The 22,115-nt window shown below is 38.8% G+C and overlaps 1 protein-coding gene and 1 long non-coding RNA gene across 2 annotated transcripts in view; one reads left to right on the top strand and one right to left on the bottom strand.

Moving 5' to 3' along the window:
* LOC121372424 (popeye domain-containing protein 3-like) overlaps positions 1–22,115 on the top strand; it is a 466,410-nt gene that overhangs the window by 359,865 nt on the left and 84,430 nt on the right. The gene's annotated exons all lie outside the window — the stretch shown is intronic.
* Positions 5,857–6,920, bottom strand: LOC121372429. The gene is made up of 2 exons (XR_005957928.1): positions 6,791–6,920; positions 5,857–6,195 (listed from the first exon to the last, which is right to left on the bottom strand). It is a non-coding gene; the product is annotated as an uncharacterized LOC121372429 (long non-coding RNA).

Here is a 22,115-nt window from a genome sequence, read left to right as displayed (position 1 = left end):
CATCATACCGTTCTCCCTGCACCACATCAGACCGTTCTACTTGCATCATACCGTCCTTCCTGCACCATACCGTTCTACTTGCATCATACCGTTGTACTTGCATCATACCGTTCTCTCTGCACCATACCGTTCCCCCTGCATCATACCATTCTCACTGCATCATACCGTTCTCCTTGCACCATACCGTTCTACTTGCATCATACCGTTCTCCCTGCATCATATCGTCCTCCCTGTGTCATACCGTTCTGCCTGTATCATACCGTTCTCCCTGCATGATATCGTTCTCCCTGCACCAAATCATACCGTTCTGCCTGTATCATATCGTCTTCCCTGCATCATAACGTTTTGCCTGTATCCTTTCTCCTTGCATCATACCGTTCTCCCTGCATCATACCGTCCTGCCTGCATCATATCGTTCTCCCTGCATCATATCGTTCTGCTTGTATCACACCGTTCTCCCTGTATCATACCGTTCTCCCTGCAGCATACCTTTCTGCCTGCAGAATACCATTCTCCCTGCATCATATCGTTCCGCTTGTATCACACCGTTCTCCCTGTATCACACCGTTCTCCCTGTATCACACCGTTCTCCCTGTATCATACCGTTCTCCCTGCACCACAGCATATAGTTCTGCCTGTATCATAACGTTCTGCCTGCATCATACCGTTCTCCCATCAGAACATTGAATACAAACCCTGGATTGATCCTTGAATAACGTCTGATCCCTACCTTGTCTGTGTCGCCACTGCTGTTGAATCCACGCCCATCTCAAACAGTCACGATCGTGTCGACATCTTGTGCTCTCGGTACGAGAACCCAGTCTCGGGTGTAATAACGATCTCCTGTGCCATATAAGATGCAGTGGGTCAAACGTGTTTTGCCCTTTCTGCAGTCCTGTGCTGAGTGATTTGTGTAAAAGAATTTGAAACACTTTACAAGTAATCCAGTTGTCATGTGCCAGGTATGACCCCCGCGTTGTGTGGCTCGTGGACTGGGCAAATTACTTGAATATTCGTGAGATAAATCATCAGCTTTGCAGATCCTGTATCGACTGGATTGTGATATGAAAACTTTGTTATTCCTTATGATATTCAAAATTCATTAAGGTGGACGACCTTAGCGCAGTTTAATCAATGACACTTACAAAGGGAAGGCAACGATAGTTTTAACTATGATTTTGAATTTAACACAACGATGGGTAAAGGCACATTTAATCAACAAAACAGCTATTCAGGTGTTTACCACCTGTCCTAGAGCGAGAGAACAACAATGTTATATTGGCGCTACGTCAACATCAAACAAACCGTCAAAGGAATCAAACCAGTTCCCTTGTTGTGTGTATATATTATATATATGTATACTGAACCGCAAAAGAAACGTCATTTTCTCCAATGCTAATAAAAATTAAGAAATAATTACTTTTTCATTAGGTTTATTTAAGAAACGCATCTCCCCTCATTCCACTGCATGTCTTTGTAACACATTGTGACATATCGATTCAAGTAAAGCTTGGACGATTCGCCGAAACGCACACTCAAAAACTAACGTGGGTCGAAGATGCAGTCATTTCTTGGAAATCTCAAAATGCTCGTGCACCTCGTGGTAGGTATGGGTATAACTGCAAACTTCGATTGCTAGCCTGTCATTTGTCATTTCGATATAAACGCCATGCTACGATTATCCAGAAAGCAGAGAGAACAAGGTATTGGAAGAATAAGAGCCGAGCAGAGTGCGCAGATCGTTGCAAATGCATATATCGTCAACGTCAGGACTATCTTTTTTTTCTTTTTTTCTTTTTTTCATTTCAGGCAGGTGCCCCATTTATTTCAGAAAAGACCTCCCTATTTACAATAAACCAGGTTCTCCTTGAATGTGGCCAATAAAGATCTACATATGAGTGTCAGTGCTTGTTTCAGAATAATATACATTTCAATTAGTGCATGTTTGTATTTTTGTTTTCTTTATATTATTATAAGTGTGTGTGACTTAAGTGGTGTGTATTTACAATATCTTAACCTGGTTGACGGACCTGGCCTCCAAAGCTACAAGCCGGGGGGTCCAGGTCTATTTTGTTCTACAGTTTGTGCAATTTGCCAATCTTTATCATAGTTTATATGTAAGGACTATCTACCGTCTGCAACATCGATATAACACCACCAACACCACCAACGACCGCCCGCGCAGTCGTCGTCCCTGAGTTACCACACCACGTCAAGATCGCTTTATTGTGCGGCAACATCTGCAAGACCGCTTGACCACGACCACTGAGACGGCTCGCCATACCATTGGAATACAGCAACGACCTATCAGTGCCGACACGGTCCGTCGCCGCTTGGCCTCCAACAATATCCACTGTCGACGTCCTGCTCGAACGACTGCAATGGGCCACAGCTCGTCAACATTGGCGCTATCAGCAATGGAGAAGAGTCCTCTTCTCAGATGAAAGTCGATTCTGTATTTCAACGGTGGATGGCAAAGTACGGGTCTGGCGAAGAAGAGGTGAACGGTTCGCAGATGCATGTGTGATGGAGAGAGACCCGTAGGGTGGGAAAAGCATCATGGTTTGGGGAGCCATTGGGATCAACCATAAAGCTGGACCTGTGGTCTTTCAGAATATTGGCCCCTTTCGAGGTAATGACGTCACGACTCTGCGATATATCGACCAAGTCCTTCAAACTCACATCGTGCCCTATTTTGGCCGTCGCCAGAATCACGTGTTACAGCAGGCCAATGCCCGCGCCCACACTGCCAGAGTCACCGGGGACTTTCTACAGCAGCACAACAGAACCATGCCATGGCCTGCCCTCAGTCCGGATTTGAATCCAATAGAGCACTTGTGGGACGAAGTCCAAAGAAGACTCAATGAAGTGCGACCAAGGCCGATAACTGCAGCAGATCTGTGCAGCAAAGTGTAGCGATTCCAGTGGTCTTTATCAACCGCCTTATTCACTCCATGTACAGATGTGTGTGTGTGGTCAACGCTCGTGGGGGCCACACGAGGTATTGACTTGCAACGCCCCAACTGACACCTGCGATGTTAAATGCCCTTCTGATAACTATGACGAAACATTCCCCAACCTCTGCTGCAGAAGTGTGCAAAAAAAAATAACTTTCTCCTATGTTTCCACTCATGTATTCGTACATTTGAAAACTAAACATACTCATACTTAAAATCCAACTGACGTTTCTTTTGCGGTTCAGTATATATATTTATCATATAATATCTTACATTTTCAGTGCAATCAAAGTATGTGATATTTTTAAGATCACATACTTTAAGAATTTGCAAATTAGATGTAAATTAATCGAGGTCACGGCACTAGATTTATTGTCATTTAAGCAAACGTGCTTGTGTGACACTCCATAATTGACGTATGCATTCATAGTCATCTCATAAAAACATTTCAGTGGCAATTTGACACTGCAAGCTGTCCAGCGTTCAGTAAACGCTAAGCCCTAGTTTGTTTTGATGTAAGGATCCAAAATGATGGCATTCGAGTTCGACGTCATTTCCATTCAAAAATACACCGCGCCTCATATTCTTACGTCATTTGAATATCTAGTAATGGCGGATTGAAATTAAAGTTGCGTGTGCAGTTTACAAAAACACGTTGTATTAAACTTGAGATTATATGATAAAGAGATTATTACCCTCGTGTATTTCGGTATCGTCAATATCATATATTAGAAATACTGAAGGCCAAAAGAAACTTTACCATTTTTAATTTGGAATTTAAGAAAAAATGCCCAGTCGAGGCATGGGATTTTCAATCCAGATACCGACTCCAAACCCTGAGTGAGTGCTCCGCAAGGCTCAATGGGTAGGTGTAAACCACTTGCAACGACCAGTGATCCATAACTGGTTCAACAAAGGCCATGGTTTGTGCTATCCTGCCTGTGGGAAGCGCAAATAAAAGATCCCTTGCTGCCTGTCGTAAAAAGAGTAGCCTATGTGGCGACAGCGGGTTTCGTCTAAAAACTGTGTCAGAATGACCATATGTTTGACGTCCAATAGCCGATGATAAGATAAAAAATCAATGTGCTCTAGCGGCGTCGTTAAATAAAAACAAACTTTAAGAAAAAATGAATTGTTTTTAAAAAGTAACTCAGTCCAAAACACATCGCCCAAACAACAATAATGTATGCAGGAAATTATACCCGCCCACTGCACGTTTTGGGTGGAACACACAGAAAAGTGAAAAACTCGTGCACTATGAACAACAGCAATTGCACGTGCAATAAGGGTATAAAAACGGTTTAGACGGCATGTCAGACATCCACACAGATAAAAAAAACAACCATAGGAATGCCACGACTGACACCAGAACAACGCGAGAGAGCCCTGGGTATGATACAGATGGGAGCCACTCATGCCCACATCGCCAGAACCTTCGGTTGTTCCCGTGTTACTGTTACAAACTTGATGCAACGCTACAGGCAAACAGGGCAGACATCAGACAGGCCAAGAACAGGCAGACCCAGGGTGACTTCGCCCCGTGATGACCGGTACTTGCGTACCTTACATCTACGAAATCGCTTCCTGACAGTGACGTCATCAGCAATGAATGCCTTAGGTCACAGGGTTAGTAGACAGACAGTGGCCAGACGACTCAGGACTCATGGAATAAGGGCTTACAGACCATATAGAGGACACTGACACCACAACATCGTCGTTTGAGATTGACATGGGCTAGGACTGTACGACGTTGGCAGCGACGTGATTGGCTGCTGGTTCTTTTCACTGATGAAAGCCGGTTCTGTTTGTTCAGAGTTGATGGAAGACAGCGTGTGTACCGCAGTAGGGGAGAACGAGTGGCGGCTTCTTGCGTTCAGGAGGTTGTGCCATATGGTGGAGGGGGTGTCATGGTGTGGGGAGGTATCTGTGCACAGGAAGGGACACCATTGGTCATCGTTCACGGAAACTTGACAGCTCAACGTTACAGGGATGACATTCTTCGTCCAACTGCAATACCATTTCTCCAACGGCAGCCACGTGGTGTCATTTTTCAGCAAGACAACGCCAGACCTCATACAGCCAGAATCGTACAGAACTTCCTTAGAGTCAACAACGTAAACGTATTGCCGTGGCCTGCACGCTCCCCAGACATGTCCCCCATAGAACACCTCTGGGATGTTTTGGATCGCCGTGTTCGACAACGACCACACCCTCCAGGCAACCAACAGGAACTGATCCAGGCCCTTCAAGAAGAATGGCAACGTGTCCCACGTGACCTCATCAGACGACTGATTTTTTCTATGCGTCGGACAATTATTGCTTGTATTGGGGCAAGGGGTGGTCACACACGCTATTAATGTGACTTGTTATTGGACTAGAGTGATTGTCTGTATGCTTTGCATGTCGTCCATGAAGTTGAAAGCTCGATTTGTGTACACCACCTCGCTTTGGGAAAATGTGACGTCATTATCAGATGCTGAATGACACTCATTTTTAGTTATGTTAATGTTGACATATTGATCTAGTCAATATATTTTACCTCATGCGACTATCTTTTGTTGTTTTTACACCAGAGTGATTTAAAACTATTGTAAAGTTTCTTTTGGCCTTCAGTATATAATATTGACGATACCGAAAAACACTCTGGTAACCTCACACACACACACACACACACACACACACACACACACACACACACACACACACACACACACACACACACACACACACACAGAATGTGTGTATGTGTATGTATATGTATGTATATGTATATATGTGTATGTATATATGTATATATATACATATACATATATATTGTATATATGTTGTCACATCAGGATTGACCGAGGGCTTGAATTAGACACGACCTGAATATTCTAAACAAAAATAACAAATAAAATAGTAAAATAAAATTTATAATTTCTAAAATGTATTCAGTTTACACACTAAATCAATGAATCGCGATTCTGCTTTATAAAACAAACTGATCAAATCACTTTGACAAATTTGAATTAAATCAGTTTTCAAAGTCCGAACAGTCAACAGTTGTTAACTAAACAAAAGTCACATCCAACGTAGGTAGCTTGCGAATCTGTCCTGCATCAAAGGTAGGTTCACATCGGCAACGATAACAGGATCTTCCATGGTTACTTCAGATTCCTACACCATCCAGTCCTTCGTCATTGCCATGACGCTAGCTAGTTGTGGTTCACATCTCGTGAAGTCAATCACTTCAAGCCTTCCATATTAATAAAAACAAAAACCTATAACAACAAATGGGTGAACATAAACATGGTACTTATTAGCCCGTCGTCGCACCTTATGTGTCGACGAAAACAAACCCCTTACATCAACAGTGATACTGTTCTCCAAAAGTGAACCTCAATTTGAAATATCACATTTCACCAATAAGTCTATACAGACTAATCTCTCTGTGCACACAAACTATTCAATAGGCTCCCAATGGTTAACTATATTGCTATCACCACAATCTAACATCATTACAATAATCAAATGGTACCCCAAAACAGTAACACTAAATCGGTATATTCGCATTTCCAAACCACCAACTTAATTCTCCTCCAAATTATTCATTTATAATACTTCATATTCTAGCTTACAAAATAAAGAGACCTAATATACAGTATTTGAAATTAATAATGTACAATACATTTCCAAAGAATATACAACAGTACTATTAATAATTACATTGCCCTACTTCTGACCATCTTTAAAATATTACAAAATATACAACATGTTGCAGTTCTAACTACATGTACTATATATTTTAGAATGTATTTTAACCAAAATATATTTACAAAACCAGTGCTCACCCCAGCTGTCCACACCACGTTCCTACATCTTTGCACAATAACATTATTATCAGCAGCATACCGACACGTGTAAAACTTGTAACTAACTCTGGGTCCAACTGCCAGATTACCAAGAGAATGCTGTTTTTATCAAGTAACAGCACGGACTGCACATATAGTGCATGTAATGCACGTGTGGATCAACGCAAAACAACCACACAGAATTGGTATTATACTGCGCACAAAAAGATATGCACCACTGTGAGTAAAATATATACCCAATATTTTAATAAAAATGTTAATGCAATTTGGTTGTGACATATGCATATGTTATATGATGATAATACTTTGCCGGTTCAACATCACTGCCGCCTGCCGCCATCTATTTTTAGAAACGGGGTCACAGCAGTGCACGTTGTGGTGCAATATCCTATTGTTCTATAAATAAAGTGCGCGCGTCACCCATACTGACTAGGTCAGAACACTCTATAGTAAATACACGATACCCTTTTAAATCGGATGACAGGTGCTTGCACCTGCGTATTGTATTAATATTGTTTGTCAATGACTTCTTGAATAATTAGTACAAGTGTTATTTCAGTGCATGGTGTGGTGCAGTGTCCAATTATTCTATAAATAAAGTACGCAACACCCCGACTGCATGGCTGGGTCTATTCGGGTCACGCTGTAGTAAACTAACGCTACGGGCCGAACCGAGTCACGAGTGCTCATACCCTGCTTATTGTATTGACATTGACAATGGCTTCACAGATAATAAGGTCACATTCAGACGTGTGCAGTCCGCTTTTCTATACATTCATTTAAGAGTGTTGCAAATATTATGAAAACATTGTATTGTAGGCAACTGTTTACATTCGATATAAATATTACCAACAATTTATTTTTATCTCATTAATCTATAATCATGCCGAGAGAAGGGTGGACAGAATATTTGTTGAATATTTATTTTAATCCAAAACACCCAGCTTCCTTTTCGGGAGTAAATAAACTGTATCGTATTGTAAAAAAGGAAGGGAAATTTGATATTAGCTTACACCATATCAAACGGTGGCTTGCTTCGCAAGACGCCTACTCGCTTCAGTGATCGTTGCGCTACAAATTCAAAAGAAACAGGCTCGTGGCGAGTGGACTGAATGCACAATGGGATGTTGATTTAGCAGACGTTTCTAATATTGAATTGGATAATGACGGTGTAAAATTCCTGTTGATATCTATCAATGTTTTTACAAGATATCTATGGGTTGAACCCATGAAAAACAAACAACCAGAATCTGTCATTAAAGCACTGAAGAAAATATTTGCCACTGCACCTTTACCAGGGATTATTAGATCAGATAAAGGCCGTGAATTCAATAATAAAAAAGTGAAATCATATTTGAAAGACAAAGATATAACATTCTATGTCACTCAGAATGAGACCAAAGCATCATATGCTGAGAGAGTGATCCGGACTCTGAAGGTTGCTATGTACAGATATTTTACATATAAACAGACTTATCCCTACCTGGATATTCTACAAGATCTAGTAGATGGTTACAATCATAGACCACACAGGTCATTAAATCAGCGATCACCTTCAGACATCGACGAGCAAAATGAAGCTATGGTGTGGAAAGAGCAGTACATCGATCTTTTGAAAACAAAGTCTAAAACTAAAAGGAAACCTTTCAAATTTAAGGTTGGGGATCAAGTGAGAATTTCTCATTTGAAATACACCTTTCAAAGAGATTATCAAGAAAAATGGACTGAAGAAATATTTATAATTAAGAGAAGATACTACAGAGATGGTTTTCCTATATATCAACTGAAAGATTATGCAGATGACCCCATTGAAGGTAGCTTCTACGAAAATGAGTTACAGCAAGTCTTCAAAACGGACAATAACATTTGGAAGGTGGAGAAAGTGCTTAAGAGAAGAAAGAGGAGAGGTGAGAAACAGGTGTTTGTTAAGTGGATGGGCTATCCTAAGAAGTTTAACAGCTGGATTCCAGAAGCAAATCTCCAGTTGGTATAAATAATAGCGAGTGTTGTATTTGAGTTAGTTTATACCTGAACATCATGGGATCAACATCGTGTCCAGATTGTCAGAAAATGTTTTCGAGGAGGGATGCCATGCTCAGACATAGACAGACCAGTCATTCACCACCATCACCACCACCACCACCACCACCACCATCATCACCACCACCACCACCACCACCACCACCACCACCACCACAAGGAATGCAAGCTCAGCAGGTACCAGATGAAGAACCGTTTTATTTTACTATACCTTCCAATGTCATTTTCGTGGGCCCTAGTGGATGTGGGAAGACAATGTTTATGTATCATATACTTCGGAAAGGACTCATCAAGCCAACACCTAACAACATTGTATGGTGTTACAACGAGTGGCAACCCCTTTATGATACTATTCGTGAGACCATGCCTCAAATTCAGTTTGTGAAAGGTATCCCTTACAACCTGCAGGACAACAACTACTTTGATGCACACAACAATAATGTTTTAATTCTGGATGATCACATGACCGAGGCCAAGGATGATAAACGTATTTCTCAACTTTTTACTCGTACTTCACATCACAAGAATGTCATTAATTTTTTACTGTTACAAAATTTGTTTCCGAGAGGCAAAGAGTCACGTGACATTGCTCTGAATTCACATTTTGTGACTCTGTTCAATTCACCCGTGGACAGACAACAAGTGAACTTGTTTGCAAGAAGAATTTTTCTCAACAATACTGATCGTTTTATGTCTGTGTATGAAGCAGCTGTTCAACAACCTTATGGCAATCTGACTATTGATTTACGACCTTCTACCTCTGAGAATGAGAGACTTAAACCTAATGTTATAACTACTAGTGACAGTGTTTCTCAACAACCTATAAAAGAACCATCAATTCGAGAGTCACCTCAGTTGAATAGTAACAGTCATCCTGTGAACATCAAACACAACAACTTAAACGACGTGAGAGAAACTTCTGAAGTTGACAGTGAATTTAATTATAGTGATACTGAGGATATTGATACAGTTGTCAACATGCCTTCCTGTGACGAATGCGGTATTTTGTTTGAGAACAACCATGATCTTCAACGTCATGTAAGAACCTGGTGTCCCGAAAATGGGGGTCAACCTTTAAGGAAACGAGCCAAACTGGATGAAGAACCCATCAATACCGATGTAAAAGATTCCAAATTGGATTACAAAGAATGGGAAGCTGCTGGTCTGACAGAGATGTGGAAGTTGACCTTGAAAACTTGTAAAGAAAGCATTCAGGCAAAGAAAGAAACTTATGAAGATCAAGGGAAGTCTGAAAGATGGATTGAAAGGAAGTTACAAAAATGTTGGGAAAAAACTTTCATTGACAGAATGGTTCGAGCCCTACAGTTTGTGACTTATTTCAGTGAAGCACCCTTGTTCAAAACCATACTGTCTAAAGTGAAGAATATGGACCCTGAGACGGACCCAGATGTAATCTCTACCAAGATTGAATTGTGGATGAAACCCAATGTCAAAGATATACTGTCCCAGATAGATTTTTCTGAAGCTGAGGACTTAGTCAATGATCAAGAAGAAGAAAATGAAAATGATACAGATACTGAATAGTTTTGTGTATATGTACATGTAAGATACAGTCAAGAGTTTCCCTTTATCCTTGACACGTATCATAATATATGTATGTTGAGAGAAATAAAATACATTGTAGTAGTCAAGCATTTCTCTTGTTATTCATTTATTGTATTAAGTTAAATAAAAAAAAAAAAAAAAAAAAGCATTAAACAAGTGAAGTTTATTACAAGAAAAACTAAATCTATTTTATTAAGAGGGCACCATATAAAAAGGTTAACATATATACATACATGAAAATCATTATAAGGTATGAAGTGGTTCTCATTTACAATAGACAATATTATGCACATGTGGTTTATAGCCTAATCAATGATTCTAGGATGAGTACGGTAGTGTCCATGGGCTAAAGTATGGATTCCATCTTCAAGGACATAGCGTTTGTCATCGTAGGGAGATAAACTTATCTTGTTGGTGGCTACACTGTACAGCTGATGATTCACACTCTGAATATTAGTCATGCTATGTCTCAGTTGGGAATGTTCAAACAAACATTTCTTATACATAGTATGCTTCAGGACCTTTTTTATCACAGTTTTACTAACACCTTTAGCTATTTTTTTCTCTTTCCCCTCATACAAAACCGAATACATTTTCGGTCTAAGACCTACAAACTCTTCCATGACAGATCCCCCAAGCTCATCCTTCATTTTACCTAACACTTTGGCATTTACAGTAGAGAAGAGAGGGTGAGAGAGATTATAGTTACTTGTGTCAAACAAGTTGGCATGTTTCTGAAAATCAGAATAGATATCTTCTGTTTCTACCTCATAACACAGTGAATCTGTATCTGTGAATAAAAGCTGGACTTTATTACCATACTTTGCTCTCATGAAATTATAGTGAAATTCATACATAACAATTTTAGACATGTCTAGAATTGAAAATCCGGCATAGATAGGCTGATTAAGAACGATAGTGGCTTTCTTAAGATGAACTGCAGCCAAATCAGGGTTAAATATTTTAAAGCCTTCAAATGTGGGTTTAGCACAGAGTTTCTTTAAACGTTTCTTTGAATTTACCAGCTCCACATTCACATGTTTTCTTACATTCATCATGCTTCGACCAAAACAGGAGTTGTTCATCAACTTAAAAAAAGCTTTTTCAGTTTCATTTTTGGACTGCTTTCTTTTTTCCGTGTTGAAATCGATATAGGTCTTTAACCATGGAGACTGTCTAAACTGAATCGCTCTATGGATCTTTGTCAACTTTATTCCCTGTCTGAGATAGAATTGTAAGTTTCTGTAATGTAGTACATATTTCTCTTTATCATTGAGGTTTGGAACTAGTTTTCGTACAGGCCGACCTGTAAGACAAAGTTTATCTCTCAGCTGCTGTGAGTGAGGAGAAAGCATAGCATCAGTGACTAGCATAGATTCAGGGGCCAGAGGATAGTCACTGTGACAGTCATGTAATTCTGTGGGGTATTCAAGATCCACCTCCAAAATATACCCCGTGTTTGAATTCTCTGTCACAGTCATAATGTCAAGACTGTCCAAGTCTTTAACCCACTCGAAATCTCTTTCAGGGAGGTATTGGGACATGCTATGTCCATACAGGTTATTAGCATCCAAATACATAAGATAGGTGGAGGGTTCATTTTCATTAAATGTTTCAAGATAAGGATTGTTAGCTTTGGAAAACTTTTTTGATATCATTGAAATTCCACCTCTTAGACCATGCTCTATCATAAGATGCATGTCTAAATCTGTGAGAAGTTCAAGTTCCACACCTCCCATCTTGAGCATGGCATCCCACCCTACACCGGGTAAAGTGAAATAATGAGCACTATCCAAATCATAATAATCTAAGCACATGTTTCTAAAATTTTCAAATACATCTGCCAAGAGAAGAACATCTGTTTTCATGTACAAATCGTGGTACTCTCCCATGGTTTTCAAGTCAAACGTTGTCCACACCTGATGAGCATGCTCATAATCCTCGTCCGAGATATCACTATCAGTTAAAATATTATAAAACTCAGCTTGAGCAGGGAGCTGAGACATGTTAAATTTAGACTCGTCATCCATAAAGTCATAAGGGTATACCCCTTTTCTTAGAAGTAAGCTGATTTTCTGTTCATCTGAAAATTCTTTTGTGAGTTGAGTGAATTTATCACTACCGTCTGCTTTCAAATTAGTAACCAGTGTCTCAAGCGATGCGTTCAAAAACTGAAGTGAGTCTATGAACCGCAAACTGCCAACAGAGAATGATATGTATTTTTCCATGTTGTTGGCTAGACAGTGTAGTTTTTGTTTAACAGATTTATCCAAATACCTCATGATCAGGTGGCTATCATAACCTTTAAGGTTGTGAAAAACAACAGGAATAAAGAACTCGTTAAGATTGCTCTGTTTCCCCTTATTCCTCCTAAACTGGTACTGTAAATTGCATTTATTGTGTGCAGGACCCCTATAAACTCCAGTCAAATGATCATGGTCGCGAACTCGGTCTGACCCTAGCTTTCCTTGACAAATATGACATGTACTAGCGGTTCTAAATGTTCTCTCATCCTCTACTGTCAATTTCATTGGTTCCACAATGTTTAAGATTTCTCCAATATTCTTACTTTCTTCTAATAGATGATCAATGAAATTATTAATAACATTTGGTCCCCTGTATACAACAGCAGGTTTGTAATACGAAGGATCAGAGCTAACAACTTTATAACAGAAGCCAGATGGTTCATGCTTTTGATACTTTGTAGTGGTTGAAAAAGTGGGGTCATTCACACAGCCACTGATTTTTCGCGTAAGAGACTCAAAATCCGCAACAATTATGTACGGTACTCTTAACTGTTTGCGAATACTATTAAACTGAACCCACTTGTTGTCTTCTGTGGGGAGTTTTACTTTCTGAAGACCATATGAATTGCAATATGGTGTGTGATCATCTAACAAATCTTGTCTAGTAAAACCATGTAAACAAGAACGACAATAAAATGTTTGATGTCCATGTTTTGTTCTATTTCCCATCAACCTACTGAAATTGCGAATGAGACAAAAGTGTCTCTTTTCCCCCTGGCTGAGTAGCATTAAATCTACCTCAATTGAACATTTGAATGCACTTTTGTGTAAGGGAAATACACCATCATTCTCATCAAATCCAAAGACATTTACTGAAATACTGTTTAGTTTTTCGAATTTTGTTAATTGTGTTAAGGGAATGGGCATATCAATTCCATCTAAATTTAGTTCAGTTTCATAAGGTTCATATTTATTTACCCTGTTGGCATGATGTTTGAAAGATAATGGGTGCAGAGCTGCTAAGACAGACCAAATAAAACATTTCTGATCTTCGTTCTGAATGTTCAGTATGGCTTTTTTCTCTGCAAGGACTCTAGGAAGAGGGATATAGCTACTACCAGTCAAAGGAATATATTGAGCTGTATTAACTTCCAAATGTATGATATGATCGATAGCCCATCCACTCCCTTCAGCTTGAAATTCTTGTGATGATGTGTACAATTTTTGAAATCCCTCTGCTAATTGTTTCTCCAATTCAGAGAAATTAGTGGTTAAAAAATTAGTAGTTCTAAGTATAGGTTCTGCCAATATACTTTCATTGTTTTCATCATATTTGATAAATTTCAATTTTAAAGTTTAAAAACCACTTCATACCTTTGTTTGCTGTTAAGGAATTATGCAAAATCTGTAAAATATTAAATTGTTCATCAGCTAAGAACTGAAGAATGTCAACATCATTTTCTCGGTTGGGTGTCAATGTTGTCGTTGAAATTGCCCCCTCGAGTGCATCTATACGGCCCGCTCCAACCTGGTTTTCGTCTTTCTTCGTAGCGTTCACGTCGGTGGATACACCTATCGCACTGGTTGACCCGTTGACTGTAGAACCGCTCGGGTTTTGGTCTGTGACACTGGCTGCATTCCCGACCTTTTGTTGAACAACCCTCACAAAAGTGCTTACCGGGAAGTAAACATTTCACGTGACCACACCAATTACACTTTGCTAGCCGAGCTGGTACATCACTAGGGTCGAGGTTGTTGTTGACATTGTTACCGAGAGGCCGTAGGCACTGTCGTTTGGCCTGTTGGTTGGCTTCTGACGATGTCCGTTTTAGTGTACATCGATGACTGTTATAGTTATCCAGACGGGTAAATGAATGTCCACATTTAACACACTGGAATGTGTTCATTCCCATGGACTGTCCGGGTTGTCGCAGGACTGTTTTTATTATCCAGACTAAATGAATGTGACCAAATTTAACAACTGGAATCGTTCATTCCCATGGACTGTACGGGTGTGTCGCAGGAGTTCTTTATTCCATTTGAAAACACGTAAAGCAGCGCTGACAAACGTTGCAAACATAGCCGGCTTTTGAAGGTGTATTTTCATTGTTAAAAATCAGTTCTTTAGATAGTAACTCAATGCGTTTAAGGTTGGCTTCTTGACATTCTTCCAGGTTGTGGTCATGAGCCCAAGCTTCAAGTTCCTGTACTGAAGTTACAGTATTTAAAAACTGCTGTTTATCTGCCATTAAAATACAATATAATAAACACCACGCTCGCTGTCTCGCTTGCTGTCTATGAATGAAATGATTTACAAATACAAAATATACACTCTTATATACATTTGTTAATGAAGTGGTTAAAACCAGTTTAAACCGGATTGTACCAGTTCTAATATGCTTAATATCAATACACGTATGCGCAGATGCATGCAGCTATGATGAGATAGAGTCAGTGACAGTGACCTGGTTAAGCTTAACAACCTGGCGTAACACACGTCTGTTTATAGGTCAGTAGTGTTATCAAAAACACTTCGTCAATTCGGATGACTTGTTTAAGTTATACCACCTTTAAATGAGTGTACATAAAAAGACGTATAGTTAGTTAGGTATGACATGATTTTAAATAATTATTTTAACACCATGTTAATATAATAGACATACGGAGACACTCGCGGTCAGTTAAGCGCACAACACCGCGTGACCTAGTTAGACCCATGTACACATTCCAGCAGATCACAATAGACCCGGTTTGGCACACGACTGTTTGTATTACAACTTCAGACACAACTACATACTATCATACATCGTAAGAATATAAAACTAAAACATCATTATTGTTTTAAATAGCGCTGTACGAGTTGGATTTCAACTGGTAAGCTGGCGAAAATAGTAAAGTACATACACTGTAACAGTGACCTGGTTAAGCCTAGCCAACTGGTGTACACACAGCCAGTTTGTAGGTCAGGAATGTTATTGTGCACTCTAGTCGATTCAGGTGGTCGCTTTTGAAGTTATACCATATTTACCCACATTTAAACTAATGATTAGAGAGAGGTATGCATGACATCTTTTTAAATAACTATTTTTAAAGTCATATTAATATAAGATAATAACAGACAAGAGCAGCCACTGTGAGATTCAGTTGTTCAGTGTAAACCAGAACCAGCGTGACCTGATTAGACCCATGTTTTGAATAATAATAAATCTCTGACAAATAATCCTTGCCTCTTCACTACATATAATCTTAAAAAACAAACGCTGTATTAGTTTATTTAAACCAAAAACAGTAAAGTGCATACACTACAACAGTGACCTGGTTTTCGGCCGATAGCGTGTATTTACTACAGCGTGACCCGAATAGACCCAGCCATGCAGTTGGGGTGTTGCGTACTTTATTTATAGAATAATTGGACACTGCACCACACCATGCACTGAAATAACACTTGTACTAATTATTCAAGAAGTCATTGCCAAACAATATTAATACAATACGCAGGTGCAAGCACCTGTCATCCGATTTAAAAGGGTATCGTGTATTTACTATAGAGTGTTCTGACCTAGTCAGTATGGGTGACGCGCGCACTTTATTTACAGAACAATAGGATATTGCACCACAACGTGCACTGCTGTGACCCCGTTTCTAAAAATAGATGGCGCCTGGCGCCTTTTGGCGTTGTGAGGCTCCGGGTCACGCTGGCGTACACGTCTGTCCAGTTGGTCTCACAGATGTTCAATGGGGTTGAGATCTGGTGACCTTGATGGCCATGGCAGCACATTATTATCCTCATTCTGTTGCAAATCCATTGTTACACGTACCGTATGCAGCCTGGCATTGTCCTGTTGAAAGAGTTATCTCTGTCGATCCAAAATGGGAAGCATGTGACGGCGAAGACTTTCATCCCGGTAGCTTACAGCTGTCAGGTTGTCTTGTACGAACAAAAGTTCACTTCTGCCGGTGTATGAGATGGCTCCCCATGACTCTCCCTCCACCGAATCTGTCAACTTGGGCCACGCAGTTGTTGGCAAAACGTTCATTGTGGCGTCTGTAAACACGTCGCCGTCCATCACGTCGCTGTAGAAGGAAACGTGACTCGTCGCTGAACCATACTCGCCGCCAGTTTCCCAAGTTCCATTCCTGTACATTCGTGCACCAGCGAACACGTAAATGTCGATGTTGACGTCGCAGGACGGGGCAAACATACGGTCTCCTAGCCCGTAAACCAGCTTCTCGAAGTCAGTTCCGAATAGTTTTAGACACCCTTCTCAAACCAGGTATGCGTCCAGTAGTGTTTGTTGCTGTGGCAGTTCGGTGACGCAAGTGCAGAACCCGGAGGTAGCGATCTTGTGCTGCAGTTGTTATGCGAGGTCTCTCACTTATGGGCCGGTCTTCAGCTGATTGAAACTGCTGGTACCTGTCCCAGAGACGTGAAATGGTGCTCTGATGGACGTTCATATGGCGTGCGACTGCTGACTGCGATTCAACTAACTGGAGGCGGCCTATTGCAATGTTTCGATTCGGCAGGCTTAGTCTTGGAATCGTGTAACTCGTCTACTCGAAATGGAAATGAGGCATCATTGCGAGCATTGCAGCTTTAAATACCCATCACTACCCCAATATTTTCCCCGAGTTTCACGTTCATTCGACAAAATCTGACGTCCGTTAAATTTGTTTTGGGGTGCAGTTGGGCTTGCTGTCCCATTCCAGGAACAATAACAAGCATGGTCATTCAGCAACACTGTACAAAAAAACAGCGAGATTTTGTAAAATCAAACATTTTTCTTCTTTCCCTATTACCTATGCGTTTCTTTTTTGACAGAGTGTATATATATGTATATGTATATGTATATGTATATGTATATGTATATGTATATGTATATGTATCTGTATCTGTATCTGTATCTGTGTGTGTGTGTGTGTGTGTGTACATACATACACACATACTCTTAAAAAAATAGGGGAACTCTTACAAGAATTTACAATTGCCAAAATTGTAAGGTATTGAATGGATATATGATAATAGTGAATTAATTTGGCAAACATTACAACCGGTAGTTCAGTATTACAGTAGGATTTATGACCACCAAAGATCTTGAAGAGCGATTGGGGTCAGAAGTGGAATTTGAAAGTTGACGTTTTCATCAGTAAATCGCAAATTCAAACAATAAAAATTACTAAAACCAAAAACCATAACAACTGTATGATCAAAAGAATGAAAAGGATTGACAGAAATAATGTTCTACGGCGATTAATCGACCTTCCTGGAAATTGTCAAAATCGAGAATGACACCCTACGCACGTGTACGGGACAACTGCGTGATGCACTTGCAAACTATGGAATGTGTTTCGGTGTGTTGATAAATAGACCTGAACGTTCCTTACTAGGATGTCTGTGGTCAAAACGTATGTTCGGTCTAATAGTTGATATTAACATTAATATTTCAGGTTCCGCTATTTTTTTATTTTTTTTTAAGAATATATATATAATGATTAATATATATTAGCAACACATACAAATTAATAATAGTTTCTAAAATGTGTCAATGGAGGTAATATGTTGTTGTTTACACTTCTAAATGTGAGAGAAATAGGGTGAAAAATAATTAATTGGCGACCATTTTTATTGTGACGTCATCTGACCTCATACAGAACACGTTCCTTCATGGACTGTTGACTTTGGGAACCTCATACAGGAAACACCTTCCTTCGTTTGTAATTCACTGATGCATGCTCTGTTCCATGTGTTAAGTTGCACTAGTCGTGTTTCAGTCGTACTTGATGTTTTGTCAACACAACGACGTCCGCACGGCTCGTTCAATCTCGGTTGCTATTACCGGCCTCGGTGGTGTCGTGATTAAGCCATCGGACATAAGGCTGGTAGGTGCAGGGTTCGCAGCCCGGTACCGGCTCTCGCCCAGAGTGAGTTGAAACGACTCATTGGGTATGTGTAATACCACCAGATCCTCTTCTCTCTCACTAACCACTAACAACTAAAAACTAACTCACTGTCCTGGTCAGACAACCCAGATAGCTGAGGTGTGAGTCCAGGACAGCGCGTTTAAGCCTTAATTGGATATAAACACGAAAAGAAGTTGACAAAAAAAGAAAATGAAATGAATGGTTTCCATTAGTAACAGCATACAGTGTAAAGAATTGGAAAATAATATATCTGGCATTGAACATTCAACATCCACAGTATCCTTTATAGTTTGAAAAGCAAATATTTGTGCAGCCTGCTACTCTGACCGCCGGTCCCTACTGCTCTCCGAGGAAAAGGCTGGCACGGTATTGATTATATTACCAATAACTCAAGACTGGGCCGAATAGCACCGAGCTATTCCCAGGAGTACTAAACGATCACATCTCGCCATCACGGGTTCTTAATCTCATCAGCCAGTGCACTCGGCCGTCATGTTGCTAATGACGTCCCAGCCAGACGAACCATTCCTTCGCCAGGCAAGATATGACAAGTGTCGACACAACAGTAATCACTCGGCAACTGGCTCGATCGCCAGGTCAGTTTGAAAAATGTCGATACAAGAATATACTTGAATACAAGATTCGGTCGACAACAAAACGATACTGGCGTGTACCCATTTTGGTCAAAGAATAACGAAATTAATTACGTTAAGGTTATTTCTTTTGAAGTTACTGCATTATAGACCGGTTTCAGAATGAGCTAAGTGCCACCCGGAGAGGACATTATGTAGACCTGCTTTTTGTATTTCTCATCATATATGTTAACAAAGTTTTTTTATAAACGGGCTTCCGGTGGTGGGTGTAGAAAGTATGGGGGTCAACGTCCCCCCCCCCCCAAAAAAAAAAAATAATAAAAAAATAAAAAAAAAACAACAACAACAAACAAACAAACAAAAAACAAACAAAAACACAAACAAGGTCAACTATTAATAGCACAATCGGGGGAGCAGATAACTGGGATAACAAATGAATGAACAAAAGTAATTTTAAGATTATATATCAAATAGAGAATGGTACATTGCCCACTTGGTAATGAATTTATTAAAGCAATTTGTACTGTAGTGAATATGTTTCTCAATCAGGTATCTTTGTTTAACTTCGTTTTGGAAATGAGTAATGTTTAACTGTACATTTTGCACTTTGCATTTATATATAAAATACTTAGCTAACAATAATAGTAAATCGAAAATATTATCTGTTTTAGTATTACTTTTACATCCAAATATAACAAGTTCAAATGATAAATTTAGGTTAAATATATGATTACAAGATTTTAATAACCAATTCAAAAAATTGTTCCAAAAAAGCTGAACAACTTTACATTCCCAAAATAGATGTTCTATAGATTCTCGCATTTCATGACAAAAAGTACACATTTCACTGTCAATAAGTTTTAGTTTATAAGCAAACGTGTTGGTAGTCAGTATCCTGTGTAATATTCTATATTGGAACCATCTTAATTGTATTTCTTGAGTGGTTATAAATGGCTTTAAATAGATAACAGACCAGTTTAGGTTGGAAGTGAAATGAAGTTGCCATTTTAGTATGGCAATATTCGGAACTTTCGACAACGTTAATGTATAATAATATAATTTTGAGCCTATTTCTAATAGAGCAAAGTGTCCGTTGAACCGGAGAATCGTCCAAGGAGATATTTGTTTCAACTTTTTTAATATTTGTTTTCCTAAAATATGACTTAACGGAATTAACGACGCCATGGTATTCTAGAAAAGAAACATCTAACTCGTATATATTATTAAATTAATTTAAAGTAAAAAAAAAATCTCCTCGCTTATTAACAAGATCGCAAATCTGAGAAATGCCTTTCTCAAGCTATTTCTTTTTCAAAAAGGTTTTCCTATTAATTTTTATTTGGGAATTATTAAAAATTGTTTTAGATAAGAAATCTTCAAAGGATGTTACTTTTATTGCTGTCGAGAAGTCGCAAAAAGCCTGAATACAGTCCTTCCAAAACAGGTTATTTACATTTTTGAAAGATTTTGAGGGGAACTCGTTACCAAATACAGAAATATTACGAAATTGAGGAAAACAAGCAAATAAAATAGGTTTCCATTTTGAATCTTTCGTGTCCAATTTTCGAATCCAGGTAATAACATACAGTTAGTCTTTTTATCCTATCTGGTTTTCGGTTCCATACAAACCTGAATAATATTTTGTTTAATTCACACTGAAACGACTTAGTGGGGTTTGGTAAAGTTCAGAGTAAATAGTTGAGTTTAGATATTAATAAGGCTTTTGTTATAGCTATTCTGCCAAGTGGTGTTACAAATCTTCTCATCCATCTATTTATAATCTGTTTAATTTCAAACAGTTTAGAGTTGTAATTAATCAGTACTAAAGATAAGTCCAAGTGTTTTAAAAGTTGGAGGATTCCATTTTAGATTTAAATGTTGTAAATATCTTACTGAACTATTTTTTGGGGAACCAATCCAAATAACTTCAGATTTATCATAATTTATTTTCAGTCCTGATAAATCCGCAAATCTATTTAAAGTTGCTATAGTTTCTTCAAAAGATGTTCTGCTACCATTAAGTATAAAATCTGTATTATCAGCGTATTGTGAAATAAGATATTCTTTGCCGCTTATTGAAATGCCTTTAATATTCTTATTTTTACGAATAAGCTCTGCAAGAATTTCTACACAGAGGAGGAATATATACGGAGATAATGGGTCTCCTTGCCTGCATCCTCTGTAAATGTTAAAGGATGATGATACATTTCCGTTGACTATAACACTGGATTTAATATTTTTTATAGAATACAAATCCATCGTTTAATACCTTCTCCAAATTCAAAGAAATCAAGAGTTTTATGTAAAAATTACCAAGAAATCGTATCAAATGCCTTTTCAAAATCTACTCTTAGAAACATTCCTGGAATATTTTGGGATTCAGTACAATACAAAATATCATACAGGATCCATATATTGTAACCGATGTATCTATTTGATATAAACCCAGTTTGGAGTACCCCTTTTAGTCTTTCTGATATGCAGGTTGATGCTAATTCATAAACAATATTTAAGAGTGAAATGGGACGCCAGTTAGTTAGAAAACGTTTGGGTTTGTCGCCTTTGGGTATGCAGGTAATTATTCCAAGTTTCTGTGTTATAGATAATTCACCATTAATAAAAGCATAATTCACAGATCTAAGAACAAAATAACCAATATCTTTCAAAACATTTATTTAAATTCGGCACAGAAACCGTCAGACCCTGGACTTTTATTGTTCTTTGTACGTTTTAAAGCATTTGATAATTATTCATATGTCAATAAACCCTCTAAAGAGTCTGCTTGTATAAATAAGTCATGTAGGTCAGTATCAGCTATCGTATCTTCTTTTGAAGAATAGAGGTTTTCATAAAAGCTTTTTTGTCTCATGCATAAGTTCATTTTATTTGTAACAATAGAACCATCATTTTTCTCAATTTGAGTTATAGACTTGCTAATAA

Source organism: Gigantopelta aegis, chromosome 4, assembly GCF_016097555.1.
Source record: "Gigantopelta aegis isolate Gae_Host chromosome 4, Gae_host_genome, whole genome shotgun sequence".
Lineage (NCBI taxonomy): Eukaryota > Metazoa > Mollusca > Gastropoda > Neomphalida > Peltospiridae > Gigantopelta > Gigantopelta aegis.
This window is presented reverse-complemented; position numbering and strand designations above follow the sequence as displayed.